Source organism: Balaenoptera acutorostrata, chromosome 5 (genome assembly GCF_949987535.1).
Source record: "Balaenoptera acutorostrata chromosome 5, mBalAcu1.1, whole genome shotgun sequence".
In the NCBI taxonomy this organism is placed as follows: Eukaryota; Metazoa; Chordata; class Mammalia; order Artiodactyla; family Balaenopteridae; genus Balaenoptera; species Balaenoptera acutorostrata.
Window position 1 is genome coordinate 131,849,276 of NC_080068.1, and position 15,896 is coordinate 131,865,171.

The window sequence follows — 15,896 nt, forward strand, 5'->3', positions numbered from 1 at the left end:
TCTGCTTGGCTATGTGAAACTGTGAGATTTCTTTTTGCCTTTGCAATCTCTCAGCTGATTGCCTGAGATGCTCATTACATTTTGGTGTAACGCTTATTCAGTAATAGAGGGTTTTCTTTCTCTACAAACTTTGAGGAGAGGATTTCTGGGTTACGAGAAGATTTTGTTTTTAATTATATTTCCCCAGTGGTATTTAACCACAATTCAAATTTGATTTTCTTGCTTTGGATTTTCTTCCTACGAACTCAATTCAACCTTAACTATTGCTCTGGGCAAGAATCAGATTCCTATACTAGTTACCAGTTCCTATTGATATAGTTGCAATTTATCTTCAGGATCTTTCATTATTCATTGAAGATAATTGTGTGCCTATAGCATGCCACTTGTTTCAAATAAAGCAATAAAGCAAGACATAAAGAGGAAAGCTATCAGGGGGATTTTAATACATTTTAAAGTAAGAAAGCAAACCCTTTAGATGAGTTTCCATTTTTTAAAAAATCCATGAAGTAGTGTATGAGTTGTTTTAGGCAACAAAAATAGCTTTGTTTGGCAACATTTGTGGCTAAACCAGTGTTAAAAATAAGTGTAAAATGAATAAAATACTAGTTAGAATTCTATCATTCCATTTGTGAAGGAAATGATATTTATGATTAAAAAGGGTTTATGCGTATTTCCTATTAAAATAGCATCTTCTTTTCAAGGAAAACATGAGAAGACAGAGACTTTGGGACTTCCTGTGCAAGTCGGCACATTAAAATAATAATTCATGGTGAGATCTATATATTTTAAAGTATCTTTCCTTCAAAAACCCTTGGAGTTGCTTTTTAATCAATAGTTTCATTAGACATTTCTCCATCTGCTATCATCACAGACATATGTGAGTGAGAAAACCTGTTCTGTGAAGTGATACTTTAATAATTATTTTTAAATCAACTGTCGGGATAGAAGGTTATGTATTTTCAATTTTGCAAGATTTTCTTAAAGACCAAGTAAAATCCAAAAATATACTTTCCTTCTATAAATTGCAATATTTCCACCTTTTAAAAACAGATGATTTTTCTTGCTGTACTAAATAGACTTATAATACTAGCCATAAAACATCCATAATGCTTTTCTAAGTTTTATCATTCTTGCTATGTTTTTGTTAATAAAGCTGCCTATAGAGACATAAAGTAAAGCCCATTGACTCACATTCAGTGCTTTAATAGAGTTTGGAAATCAATCTTAAACCACTGATTTGAGTTTTCACGTAGAGAGAGTTGAAAGAATAGCATATATAATCTGAGTAGTCTTAATATCTGAACTCTATGCTTTCTGGGCCTTCTATTTGATTAGGTGTTGAAAGGTAGCTTGGACGTTATTCGAAAGACAATTTTCCTTGGACTGGCAATAATATCATAGGCTGGCCTATGACCTCAAAGTCATATGTTATTATCAATCTGTCTTCAGAAGAGATGTCATTTTATAAAAATCTCTAAGGTTAAAGGAAGAGATTCAACCTGCATTAAACATCTTTTACCTCCCTTGTTTGAGGAGAAGTATACGGCAAATTTTCTATTCTTATTTCTTCTAGAAAATTCCATAATGAATTGATTGTGAGACTTACTACTTTTAGGAGATTGACATGTACACACCGATTTACACCCAGCATACTTTTTACATGCAGTCGAGCTTCACTGATGACACTAGCATTCTATGTATTGTACCAGCTATATTTGGCTGCTAAATAAAAGACTGTGTCAGGCTCTAATATTGAAAATAAAAACCTCTTCATTTCTCAGTATACTTCCTCTGATTTAACATACTCATATTTTAGATGTAGCTTTGATATCATGCTGAGGTATAAAAATTTGAAGACTAAATGGAATCATAGTCCTACAGAGTTGGAAGGATCCTGAGAAACTTAGTTGGTTTCTTCCTTCAGTAAGAAATATATTATCGCAGATATGTGAGAATACTTCCAAGAACATTTTCAACAATTACAATCTATTTTAGTGTGTAGCAACCTTGAGTCTAAGGAAACTGTTCATATAGTCAAATCTGTTACACAAGAAATTTTCTTTCACTTATTCTCTCTTGCATGTAGTGAAATTTACTGAAAGCTTCTTTGATATAGTCAGAGACAGTTAATAAATTATAGCCCTCAACTTCTGACTTTCCTATTTGAGTAAGTAAATTCTTTTATTTTCTACAATTTTAGTCATGGAAGGTAAATATGCTTAATTTACTTTTCAAGACATATCTTAATTTTGAAATAATATCTCGATTTCTAATCATACTCAGGTAGGTATACTGCATTTCTAGGGAAGTCATATAAATTTTAAAAATTTCATTTTTTTTTTTTTGATTTAAGAAGTCTTTTTCTAAAAGGGATAAACAGTCCTTGCTTCCCTAAGGTTTTTTTTTTCAGTTCTTTTGTTTGTTTGTTTGTTTGTTTGTGCTTTTTAGTAAACTAAGTGTACTCTAGTGCTTAGATGTTGATTTTGAAATTCTCTAAATTAAGACACTTTGGGGAACAAAATATTTTTTACCTAGTAAGAGTTGGATCTAAATATTTCATAACTAGTACTTTTAAATGCATAATTGTTATAAGACTTCAGATATTTAATAATTATTGTTACCCTGGTTCATACCCAGACTAATGCTAAGATTCTTTTACTGTAACATCTTCAACTAGATTTTATGTTCTGGTCTTATGGAGGACAACTTGGTTTTATATGTCATCAACATGCTACAAATAGTGAAATAATTATTTATTTAGGGCTATCTAACTTACTTTCATAGCAGCCATACAAAATTAAAAAAAATTGGATTGATCAAACTAAAAAATGATTAGTATTTTTATGTGTTGTGAATTCCGTTGTGCTTAGAGCCCATGGTGTTAGCTCCTGAGTTTGTTATATTTCCCCCAGGGCTCCACTGGGAAGGGTTTTAAGCAGTTTTTTAAAAAATTGTTTTATTTCTTCTCTGTCTAAAATAACAATTGGTGGTTAGTAGGAATGGCTAGATCCCTATTATGTCCAAGCTTAGGAGTAATTAAACATGATTGTATACTTTTCCAAGGTTGGCTATGAAAGGTTCTCGGGTACAGGTATTTGTCTTGGGAGAAAGTAACTGACTAATAGTGCACACAGGGAAGTAGCAGCTGCATGGCAAACACGGAAGTACTGGAAGGGAACGTTTTAAGTAAGAGAGGAAAACATCATGGTCCTGGAAACTGTTTACTGTTTTATGTCTGAAATGGGCATAGATTTTAAAATATATGCATAATATAAATACCATAACATTATTGATATTTGTATCTGAATCAGATATGCATTTCACACCTAATATTTACATTAGGATTTCATTATTACCGTTTCAACTTACATTATTCATTTTAAAGGTCATTGTGTGTATATTGTTAGATAGTTTTATAGCTTCCATTCTGCATTTGCTAATGCACATTTATATAGGCAAAGAGAAAACATTCTACCAACTATAACAAATTTTCACTGTAAAATTTGAAGAAAATTAGCTAAGATTTTGCTCAGAGGTAATATCATTATGACATTGTTGTGTTAAATGTATCATGAGTCTATGATACTACAGGTCCACAATCCATTATCCATAATGCTGCAATCCAGAAGTATGAAAATCAAAAATATTTTGAAACTAATTTTTTAACAGAACATTTCCCAGATGAATATCACTATTTATAGTGTTTATCCCTCTTCATACATTTCACTGTACATATATATTAAGGTTTGATTACTGTGAGGAGTGCCGACCGCTCTGTGAGAATTACACAATGCACAATATATGCATCAAATTAACCTTACAAAATCTGATGAATTCTAAATTATGAAGCATATCTAGCCCCAAGGGTTTTAGATGAATAATTGGAACTTGTGTTATTTAAACCAAAATGAGACTTTAAACCCTTCTATTCTGAAGTTGCATATCTTAATGTATTTGTAAACCATCCATTTGTTATTGAAGGTCATATAGAAAAACAAGAAATTAAACCTAGAAGGTATTGATAGTTAGAAATCCTGCCCTCATTTTTAGCAAAAGAAACCGCTGGCCAAGGAAGTAAATTATTTTGTTCAAAATCATGCAGCCAGTAAGTCAATGATGAAAGGACTGAATGCAACTCTCCATGCAACTATCATCTCCTGTAAACAAAAAATAAAAAATAAAGGGGAAAAACTTGCTAGGGTAGCAGCAGAAGAAAAATGTGGTGAGATCCTGCAATTCATTTGGGGAAACGGTGCTGGAGCAACTGGATATCCATAAGGAAAAATGGATTTTGACCTCTACCTCACATCATACACAAAAATCAATTCAAGATGAATCATGGTCCTAAGTGAAAAAAGTAAATCAATAAAGTTTTAAGAAGAAAACATAGGAGATTGTCTTTCTAACCTTATTACAGACACAGAGTTCTTAAGTAGAATAAAAAAAAAGCACTAACCATATAAGGAAGACAAAGGATAATTTGGACTTAAAAAAACCCACCAAATTTCTTTTTATAAAGTGACACAATAGAGAGAGGGAATTGCAAAATACAGTATAGCAAATGTCTACAAATGTCTGACAAATACATCAGGATACATAAGGAACTACCACAAATCAATAAGAAAGATAACCATCATAGCAAAAAAAACACAGTTGAATTCACTTCACAAGAAAGAGTATCTAAAAAAAATAAGCAAATGAAAAAGGGCCCCCAAATATCAATCATCAGGGACATGTAAATTAAGCCACAATGAGATCGAGCTACACCCACCCAAACTGTGAAAATTAAAAAGATAATACCAAGTTTTGCCAAGCTTGTGGAGAAACTGAAACATTCCCTCACTCTGTAGTGTAAATAGGTAAAATCACTTTGGAACACTGGCAATATTTGCTAACCTTAGATACACAGGGATAAATCTTACAGACATTATAGTGAGTGAGAAAAAGAAAAAGCCAAGACAAAAGGGAAATTACTGAATGATTTCAGTTATATGAAGTTCCAGACTGGGCATAAGTAATCAACTGAGATAAAATTTAGAATAGTGGTTGCCCTGGAAGACACATAGATTGGGAAGGGACCCAAGGGAAATTTATGGGGTAATGGAAATATTCTATATCTTGGTCTGGGTAGTGATTAAGTGGTATGTATATATTCCAACTCCTCCTTGAGCTGCAACTTAAAATTAGTCACATAAAATGCTACGTTTATAATGTGCCTAAATAAAAAGATGGAAAACAATGCAGTGGAACCCAAGTAAGTAAGTTCGTTTCAATTTGTAGTTCTAGAACACAATTCACAGATGAAATGGTACTTGAACTAAACATTCATTTAATAAATGATCATTATGCTTCTTCTATTTGCCAGCCGTTTATTAGGTATTAAGAATACCTGGAAGGTAACGCAGTTGACACCCTCAAGGAGCTTAGACTGGTGGTCATGAATGGTGAATAGAACGCCTGTATATAAAAGGGAAGATGATTCCAAGCTGGACAAATGGGTTATAGAAGTGAAGTTTGGAAGTGCATGAATTACATAAGAAATGAAAAATAGTTCAGTTTGATAGAGTTTCATTGAATAATATGAGAATCCCAAATCCAAGTTTCTCTTCCTTGTATAGAAATATATTCATTGTCTTTCTGTCTTTGTGTTTTTCTGTTTTCCTTTGTTTTTCCCTCCCTCCCTTCCTTCCTTTTCTTCCCTTTCTTCCTTTTATTCTTTCAGTTACTGTTTAAAAAATTTTCAGTAAAATTGCATTGATCCCCAACTCACACATTTTATATACTCTGATGGGCTCATTATATTAGCATTATAATCATCTGTCTATCTATCTATATTTTGTATCACCAGAAAGAGGAGATTTTACAGGATTCTAAATTCCTAGGTAACCAACTTACCACAAACCGCCGCATTGGGTTTCAAAGAGTGATATGCAAAAGGGTATTTGGAGCTACTATTTCAAATTACATAATTTTTTTTTTCACCCTGAATTCCAATGTAAAGCTCTTACTCCTATTGAATCAATGTGAGACGGACAGTATGTGGGCCATGATGATTCCTTTTTGAACACTCTGGCTTGAGTCTTTGGTCTCTTTCCCTCAAGCCCATACCCTAATTCTGATCTCAGGGAAAAAGAAGTTTTTTTCACTGAGGTCTAGAACAAAGTTGGTGCATTCATCCAGTCCCAGGACTTCCCGGAGCTGGAAAGGCCTTTGAACCACAAAACATCACAGCTAAGTAGTTACCACCATCACTTTGAAGATGGAGATATTTGGATTCTAAGGTCAATTCTGCTACCCATTTGACCTTGAGAACGTTGTTTACCTTCTTGACCTTCAGTTTCTTCTTTTATAGTTAATAAATAATACTTATTGACACTTATGGCAGCCATTGTTTAAAGCATCCTCTAGATAGTCACTCATTTAATGCACAAAGCAATGGAATAAAAAGAATATTATTTTTGTCCTCATTTTACAGATGAAAAACCTAAAGAAAAGGCAGTTTAAGTAACTTACCTGAGGTCCATAACTTATAAGTGACTTAAAGACTGTTCTGAAACCTAGTCTGGGTCCAGAGTTCACATTTTTCACATTTCCACATTTTCTTACTGCTTTAAGATAACTAGTATTAAGAATAACATAGTACCTTCTCCTAGACTTGCTTCAAAGCTACATTCAGTTAACACATGTAAAGTTCTTAGAAAGTTCCTAGCCTAGAGTAAATATTCAATATAGGTTAGTAATCATTATCATTTTTAAATGCAAGAATATTATCATTTTCTAATGAGGATTAAATTAAATGATGCATGCAAATAACTTAGAAATTAAAAATGCTCACATAATAATAATACGTTATTATTATTTGGCCAGCTATGAAGGACAGAATGTTCAAAAAATTCGCAAGAGGGAATCCAGACATGCGTCACTTCCACTTCTTGGGCAATATGGGATCAAGGCTCACTTCCCTTGCTTGCAGTGGTGGCAGTCGAAAGAAAAAAACAGAGGGAATCCAAATTGAGCTCATTATGTGAATTCAGAAGGAATTAATCTTTCACTTGCACCTGAAGCTTCCATCCCTCAGTAGTGTGACCTCATAGTGCCCTTTATCCATATCACTATCATTATTATTCTTGGAGTGGTGAGAGGTTCGAGGCATTAAGCACCCTCTAGTTGTTGAGGGAGAGAGAGATTATTTTTGTAGTTTTGCATGCAGAAGACACTGTGGGAGAACATTTTATGCTATCGTCAAATCCAGTCACTCAGGCTTCAAGTATGTCTTCTACTTAAAATTCCAGCGTTGAAATAAATTTCTAGGTCCAAGACGGAGCTGCTCCTGCTTGGGGCCCATGTCAGCAGAATGGAAACTTAGGTAAGTCTGTGTGCCTGTAAATGCTCCACTTGACCACAGGGAAAGGATTTCAGTCTAAAACGGAACCAGAGGATAGGAAATGAATCTCAGGCACACGCTCTCAAAAAGAACGGACCTTAAGAACTGACAGGCTGATTTCATGCAAGTTCCTGATTTACAGAAGATAGAGACTTATCTCCTGACCAATGAACATCCGCCAAGAATCTCTCCCCATCCTCAAGGCTCTAAACTTCCTGCTTGGACTCCGGCTGGACTCTCCCCTGTTTGCACCGGTTGCCCATAAATACAGCCCGCCCGAACCGTCAATAGATTTGCCCGTAGCTTAGTACTGCATGCATTTCCTGGATTGCAGATCCACCGTCATACTGAAAAAATGTGCACTTCTCAAATCATAAGTATCTTGTGAAAATGCATACTTTGAACTAGGTCCTCACTAAATGATGATTAAATGAATGAATAAATAAATAGAAGGCCACCCAAGTTAACTATTGAAACTAAAGACTAGGGAAGTAGTCTGTTATTTTTATTTTTTAAAATAAATGTATTTATTTTTGGCTGTGTTGGGTCTTCGTTGCTGCACGTGGGCTTTCTCTAGTGGCTAGTGGGGGCTGCTCTTTGAAGTGCAGGGCTTCTCATTGCAGGCTCAGTAGTTGTGGCACAGGGGCTTATTTGCTCCGCGGCATGTGGGATCTTCCCCGGGCCCAGGAATTAAACCCATGTGCCCTGCATTGGCAGGCAGATTTCTAACCACTGCGCCGCCAGGGAAGTCCTGTTATTTATTTTTTTAATTGCCCTAAGAATTTGAGAATAAATAAACCCACAAGAAAATATTTTCTTCCTCAGTGGAGTAATTAAATCAGGTAATGTATGCAAACTAGTGGATACAAGGTCTACGCTACATTCTAGTCTCCTCCTTGCCCTTTTTTTTCTTTTTTCTTTTTTTAATACGAATTCTGGCGCCAAAAGCTGCCTACGGTTTCCACAGCCGCAGGGCGCGCGCTCGGAATCCCTCCGCCGCGTGTCCGGCCCGCGCGCCGCCCCTGGCGGGCCCGGATCTCTCCTCCCGCGGAGAGAGTGAGGGGCTTTGGACCGAGTTTCAGGGGAAGCCGCGCCGAGAGCGTCGAGGACCCGAGTGGACGGACCGTGAGCCCTTCCCTTTTAAAAATGTCTCACTCAGCAGAGTACTGTGACACCAAGATGAATTGAATGAAATTTCGTGATGTACTGGCAAAAAAGGGTACTTTACTTTGTCGAAGAAACACCGTGCCGGAGGCGTGTGGAGGAGGCATGAAGGTTTCCAACAAGCGGAAGCTAAGCCGGCCTGTGGCAGGGAGGATATCCTTATCTACCAGGGGTAAGAAAGTCCTTTTCTGTTTCGTATTCCTTTCTACTTAGTGCCAGAACGAGACTTACTACGTTATATAAGTTCTCAGATAACTCTTTGGGAAGTAAAATCCTAAGTATTTTAACAAAGTTCATCTGCTACGATCAACTTATTTTTTGTTATTTAATTAGAAGGTACTTCTGACACATCTAATCCAAAGCTCTCATTAAAGACAAGCAGTAAAAGCTTTAATGCCAATCATGCAGAAACTACGTGGATGTGACAAATTCTTTTTCATGATCATGTAAACATATTAAAAGCACAATTTCATGGCCAAGAAATTTAAATAAGATGAACCAATTTATACGTATATAAACAAATATCATAGGAACTACATTAAAAATTAAACATCACCAAAATCATTCCTGTAGTAAAGTTGTCCCTTGCACATTGAACTAAAAGGTTGTATGTTATTATTTCTACCAAATGTTTATTAATGTTCATAGATCTAAATTAGTTAATTCCTGTGATTTAAAACTCTTAATTAAACTTTAGGATATTTTCTTCTTTTAAAATTTAATATAAAGTGATAGAAAATAAAGATATATGTGAAGAAAAAAGTAGTTATAATATTAAAATTTTAATGAATTTTCTTGGCTCTCATGTAAAAAATGTCATGGACTGAAATATTTTATATCAAGATAGCAAAACTTTCCCCCATCCCATCATTAATTTCATCAGTTATATCTGTGGCCCAGTAATCCAATCTTGAGTCACTTTTCTAATTTATGTATGTCATTTAAGGAGTTTAAAATTTGCCTAGTGGCTAGTTCATTACCTGTCACTTCATGAATTGCGAGGTGATATATTTACATGAAAAGAAAGTTGATGAGTCAATGGTATGAGCCATTATATTAAAGCCATAATTATAAACCATTAACTTACGTTCTTTTGAAAAACTTTCTGAATCCCTAATATAGTTCAGATTTAAAAGATTTTCTGTAGATGGAACTTCTTTTCCCAAAGTTGCCTTCTACAGACTTGATGATTTTAAATTTCTTCTCTGTATAATACCATACTATATTTTAAAATAGAAAAGCAGATGAAATCTATTATTCTTAATGATTTAGATTGGCTTAGTTTGGAAGCTATTCCGTAGAATTCAATTACATGATTTGAGAAGTTATTTTAACTCTTTGTTTTCAGAGCCATATTAAAATACAAGATTACCTCCCCCCTCCAATGTAGTAAATTTTTGGTAAAAAGATATCAGGACCAAATTCTGGTTCCTTTCCTAAGGAAGGCACGTGTTGGCTTTTAGTTTGAGATTTAGGATAATTGTAAACAGAGAATAACATCAAACATTAAACTGTGACTTGAAATTATCCACATCAGTGCCAACTCTTATATACAAAACATCCAAAGCCTATGTTCTGTTTTTAAGAAATTTGACTCATTGTATTCTAGCAATATGGAAATGCCACGCAATATCCAAGATCAGGGAGTAGTTTAGGTGATGATAACATTACTTTCTCAAAATCATTACCTGATATGATCATCTATTTTCTATATCACATTCAAACAATTAAAAAATATGAAATAAAAATCAAACCTAACAAAAAAATGTATTGCAATAGTTCTCATAGAAATACAAGTGACTATGGAATTAGCACTGTGGCATTCATGTTGCTATTTATTTTCTCAAAATATTGACCTCTGCAGCCACACTCCTAATTCAACAGAGAAACAGAAATTTCAGGTAGCTTTGTTTCCCCAGGATATAGCTCCTGGCTGCCATTTGGTTTCACAGTACTCTGCATACTGGAAGGAAGGCTTTCACGATGGTGTTCTGTTATCCTATATACTGGTTTCTTGATCTCTCACAAAATTAGCATCAAAGATTGGTGAAAAATTGCTGGTGACAGCTTGTCAAGAAGTGTTGTGGATTGCTTTATTGAACGCTGTCGTTCACCTTTTATTTATTTGCAAGTCATAGGGATTGATTTTGAGGTATATGCCATTTAGCTTTATTTGGTCCATAGTAGAGCCTAAGACAGACCCCTTATGTAAAAAACATATTATTAATTTTAAAGCGGATTGTATAAGAAAGCAGAGATAGAATTAAGCAAATTAGTAGGTATTAATAGAAAAAAACAAAACAAAACACCAAGATGTCATACCCTGCAGTTCTGGATTATTACAAATGCTAAAGTCTTGTTTATCAGTCAGGTTCCCAGAAGGAATGGATTGCATTGTCAAGTTGGGAATTTGAAGAGAGTTTAGTAAAGCTATTTACAAAGATGTGGCAAGTTATAGCAAAATTTAAGGGGATTATGTTGTAATATGGGACACGGTTATTACCCTTAAACGTGAAAAGAAAGGGAAAGATGAAGTTATGGGACCTTGACAAGATCTGTGGTCATCAACTGAAGCACAAAGTAGGGAAGGGAAGGAGCTGTGGGGATGGGTTCCCCAATCTTCCTCTCTCCAAGCTCCTGCAGTGTTTTTGGCTGGATCTAACTGGTAACCAGATAACAAGGAAGTTTGTTAAACAGTCAGGGTTTGGAAGGTTAGGAAAGCAGAAAGGCACAGGAAAACACAATCTGTACACAGTGATTTATGATGGACTGGTAAAAATTGTTTGTTTTTTTAAACCAACTCTTGTAGCCTTCAATGCAAATATAATATGTCTTGATTTACAAGACAGCTCAGAATATATTATTATATTAATCCCTTAAACTTACTGTAGAATAGAAGTCAGGTAATGCTGATCTCATTTTGCACATGATTAAACAGCCTAGTAGAAGACGTGTAGCTCGGAAGTATTATAACTTGGATTTGAACTCACCTTCTACTTTTAAGCCTAGTATTATTTCCATTAATTTCCAATTACTAAAAATATTTGAGAGTATATATTTTCTTCCCATTAAAAAGTAAATGATTATTTTTTTGACAACCTCAAGCATCTGCCCTCAATCAACTGAGTATTTGGTACATGAAGTCAAGTAACTGTTTTGGTTAAACTATTGGAACATAATTGACTATTAATCAATTAAGCTAATGGCTTATAGACTCAGTTTTAATAGTGTTAAACTAAAAGACAAATGCAGTCTTGAATCCAAAAGAGGCTCCTTCATCTTCTTGTATAATACTAGAGAATTTATTTCTGAAATATAGTCATTATATTATAATTATTGTTACATTTTGGGGGAAATTATTTAATTGTATGTTTGTGTATTTGTTCAGGCTTCATCTTAATAATACCAAAGTGATCTAGTGTGAAGTAAGGCAGAATCCTTCCCTGGGTTACATTAAAAATTTAATGGCAGAGAGATGGTTTACCGTTTTGGGCTGTCCTTGGTTAAAGCTACATTTTATACTCTTCATCACAACATGTGTTCTGACTCTGCAGTCTCATAGTATAATGACTCAATGTGACATGGTGGACAGATAACTTGGTTACAGGTAAGAGCTGGATCCAGTCTCAACTCTGGTACTAGCAAGTTATGAGTGTTAGCTTCTCAGTCTATGAAGCATACTTTCTGAAAAATGTGGAGTGGTGTTTTATTGTTTAAAAATTATCTTCTACCTCAACTGTTCTTTCATTTTAGAATTGTTTCCTTCAGTACAAAGTATTGAATTCATGTAAACATGGCAAGTGCTTCTTGTGTATTGTTTAAAAAAAGAGTAAAACAAACGTTAGTTCTAATCCCTGCAATGAGAATTTGGGTCCAATAGTAATTAGTTCCTTTGTTTTATGTTAATTAAAATGTACACTTTCATTAGTAGCAGTAGGATAAGATCTGCTAATTTAGTTTCTTTCCATTTTCTTCATTAACTTTAACATATTTACATGAAAGAAAAACTATATAGCAGCAAAATAAAGGCCTAATATTTCAATTTGGTGTAAGTAAATATGTGCAACTCTCTATATATCTTGGTTATTTAGAATAAATATATTAGGTTTCAGTTAATCAAAAAGCAAAGAATGTTGAAAGGTTAATTCAAATACTAACTTTTATTGTGTTCATTTTAGTAAGGCATGGAAACAGCATTAATAATTTTAAAAATATATTTCTTATGAAGGTATCTTTTAAAAAAATTTATTTTAAGCTGCGTTGGGTCTTCGTTGCTGTGTGCAGACTTTCTCTAGTTGTGGTGAGTGGGGGCTACTCTTCGTTGTGGTGCGCGGGCTTTTCATTGCGGTGACTTCTCTTGTTGCAGAGCACAGGCTCTAGGCGCATAGGCTTCAGTAGTTGTGACTCGTGGGCTCAGTAGTTGTGGTGCACGGGCTTAGTTGCTCCGCGGCATGTGGGATCTTCCCGACCAGGGCTCGAACCTGTGTCCGCTGCATTGGTAGGCGGATTCTTAACCACTGCACCACCAGGGAAGCTTTATTTAAGCACTTTTAAATTGAGTTGCTCTAGTAGAGCACTGACCAAGAAATCATCCTCTCAAGTTTAGAGTCTAAATACTTCTTCTTAGTATCTAATACATCTCAGTGTTAAAACATTTTGTAAAAATATTTACTGATTTTGTTAATATGTAAAATTGCACATAAATATCAAAAGTATTGAATTTAGTTTGCAGGATAATTTGTAATTATTTCTAGCCAGGTCATTCTTTAGAGAGTTATTATCCATGTAGATATAGAGTTTGGGAAGCATTTCAAATCAAAAAGGAAAGTGAGTGGAGTTTTGTTTTTCCTTCAGCCTATGGGACGTCCTCTCTGAGGAGGCATGGAGCTGTCCTAGCTGTCTACACTCATCATTTCTCATTTGGTTGGTTTTCTGTACAGAAAAATCTCATCCTAAGTCTCAAATTATGTTTTCAAAGCCATGTGTAAGAAACTCTTGCCCAGGTGTCCCAGATGCGTGACTGAAGATTCTGATGTCTCTTCTCCATCTGCATTCGACTGCTCTTTTCAGGATCCCTCTAGCACATGCTTCTTCAACTCGGGCTTTCTTTCGTGGCATTCCTTCTGGTCAGAGCACATTCCTCCCCTCTAGTCACTCTTAAAACAGTTTAATATGATTTTCCTTCCAAAGTTTTCCCACAATACCCCGGCCCCGTCTGTACCTTCCATTTTCTCGTCCACCCTCCAACCCAGGGGATAACTATTAAATAATTGTTATATTTGTGTTGGGGTCATCCTTAAACTTAAGTTCCAGGAGGGCATGGATTTTATCAAGTTTGCCATCATTCAGATTGCTGCTTGTTACTGATTGAATTTTTTAAATGAGTAAGTGTTTGTCTCTTTTCCTTGAGGCTGTGCTCCATTCTCTGCAGAAATATTTTCTTTTACATACTAGAGAGTTGTTAGTCTTGGAGGCTTTAGACAAATATGAGGTAGTTTAACTCTCTGAATTGACCAGAGATAAATTTTCCTGAGGGTATTTAAGATTATGAAATACATGAACTAGTTGTAAACCTGTATCATGCTCCTAGTTAAAAAAAAGAGAGAGAGAGAAAAAAAAAATCCGCAGTGATTATGGGTCCAGAAACACCACAAATTACATTGCAGTTCTGAGGAGACAGTTGTCTTATTCCTAATTACCTTTTTGAAATTCACCAAAGTGAAAATGCATGCTTAATAGAACCACATAATACTTTGAGTTTGTAGATGGAATTCTTGTTACAGCATATACTCTTTTTTTCTCATAGATTTCACACCCTTGCAAAAAACCTAGGGACAAGTGCTAAGTCATTTGATTTATGTAACTCTGAATTTCTTTGCTTTAGGATTATAAATCAGACTCTTACTGTCACTTTAATGCAGAAAGCGTTCTTTTGTGTTCATAATATAGATCAAGATGTGATTTAAGTCGAATCTTGTCAAGGTAACTCCTTTTTAAACCATGACAAGACACTTGGCTGTAGCCCAAAACTAATGGGAGTTATATTTTATAATAAAAAGCAATATGTTAGTAGTAGAGGCTTTGCTGCTTCTTGCAGTCTCCACAAGCACAAATTCTTGTCAGTTTTCACAGCTAATGCATTTTTTTGTCAAGTCATAAGCACTTTTAAAAAGCCTCTACTTAATATTGTGGAAGACAGAAATTCTAATTTTCCAAAGGAAGCAGTGAAAGTAGAGATCTTAGCCTGGAGGAATAAGATGTATGATGCCTGACTATCAAAGGAATCCCATTTTGAAAAGAGACCATCAGAGAGTAGAGTAGTGTGAATATAAAATTGAACAAACTTTCAAATTGAACATAAAGGGGTGTCATATTGCCAGTACTTTTCCTTTTCCCCACATTTTATAAAGGGATTCTTCAGCTGATCAAATGGAAAAAGATGACAAGAAGTAAGTTATATTGTTTACATCTACTATTTAATGACTCCTGGGAGAAATGAAAGCTAATTTCACTTGTGTTTGCATGTACTGCAGACACTTGTCACACATTGCTTATAGCTCTTGTAAGACCACTTGTCTGTAATGTAGAGCTAGATATTATTGATGTGAAACTATAGCAAAAGTTTCAGGAAAGCTAGTTAAACTTTTAACTTTTAATTTCTGTGACTGCCAGTGTGAGGAAGCCTAAGATACATTGAGTGAAATAAAGACCAGTGTGAGCAATTAAGTCAAATGGGGGAAATTCACTTCAAAAATACTGATTACATTAAGAAGTCATCTTCCTAGAAAAGCAAGTCAGTTTTATTTATTAAATCTACAAATTTAATGGAAAGGAAAGACTAATTCCATTTACAACTTTAAATTAAGGAAACTTACTTTGTTCTTCAGTTTTTACATAGTATGTGAGATATCCAAAGCCCTTATTTGCCTATGAACTTCCCGGGTTTTCAGAGAGTTTCGGCATTTCAAGGACATTCATGTAGCTTCTTTTTAATATTTAGTTTTGAATTATGCAGATCCACTATGTTCACACTGTTATTCCTGTCTTCATGTGTTCCTCCTTCGTGGAGTGTCACAGATGGAGGTGAATGGTATTCTTTGATGTCAGTGTGGCTTTCTTCGAGAAGTATCACCAGTGGATTAGTAGATGTTATCTTTTTCCTTTGCTCTTAGGTGCTCTAGAATAAATTTATTCTGTCACAGGTGTCTTTCTTTTTTATTTTCTCCTTGAACTGTGTGATGATAATGTTCTTTATTTATGCAACCAAATTCCAAATAGCAATTAAGCTGCTTTGGACATTGTACTAAAATCTGTCACTTACCTAGTCTCATTTTGCTCTTCACAAATT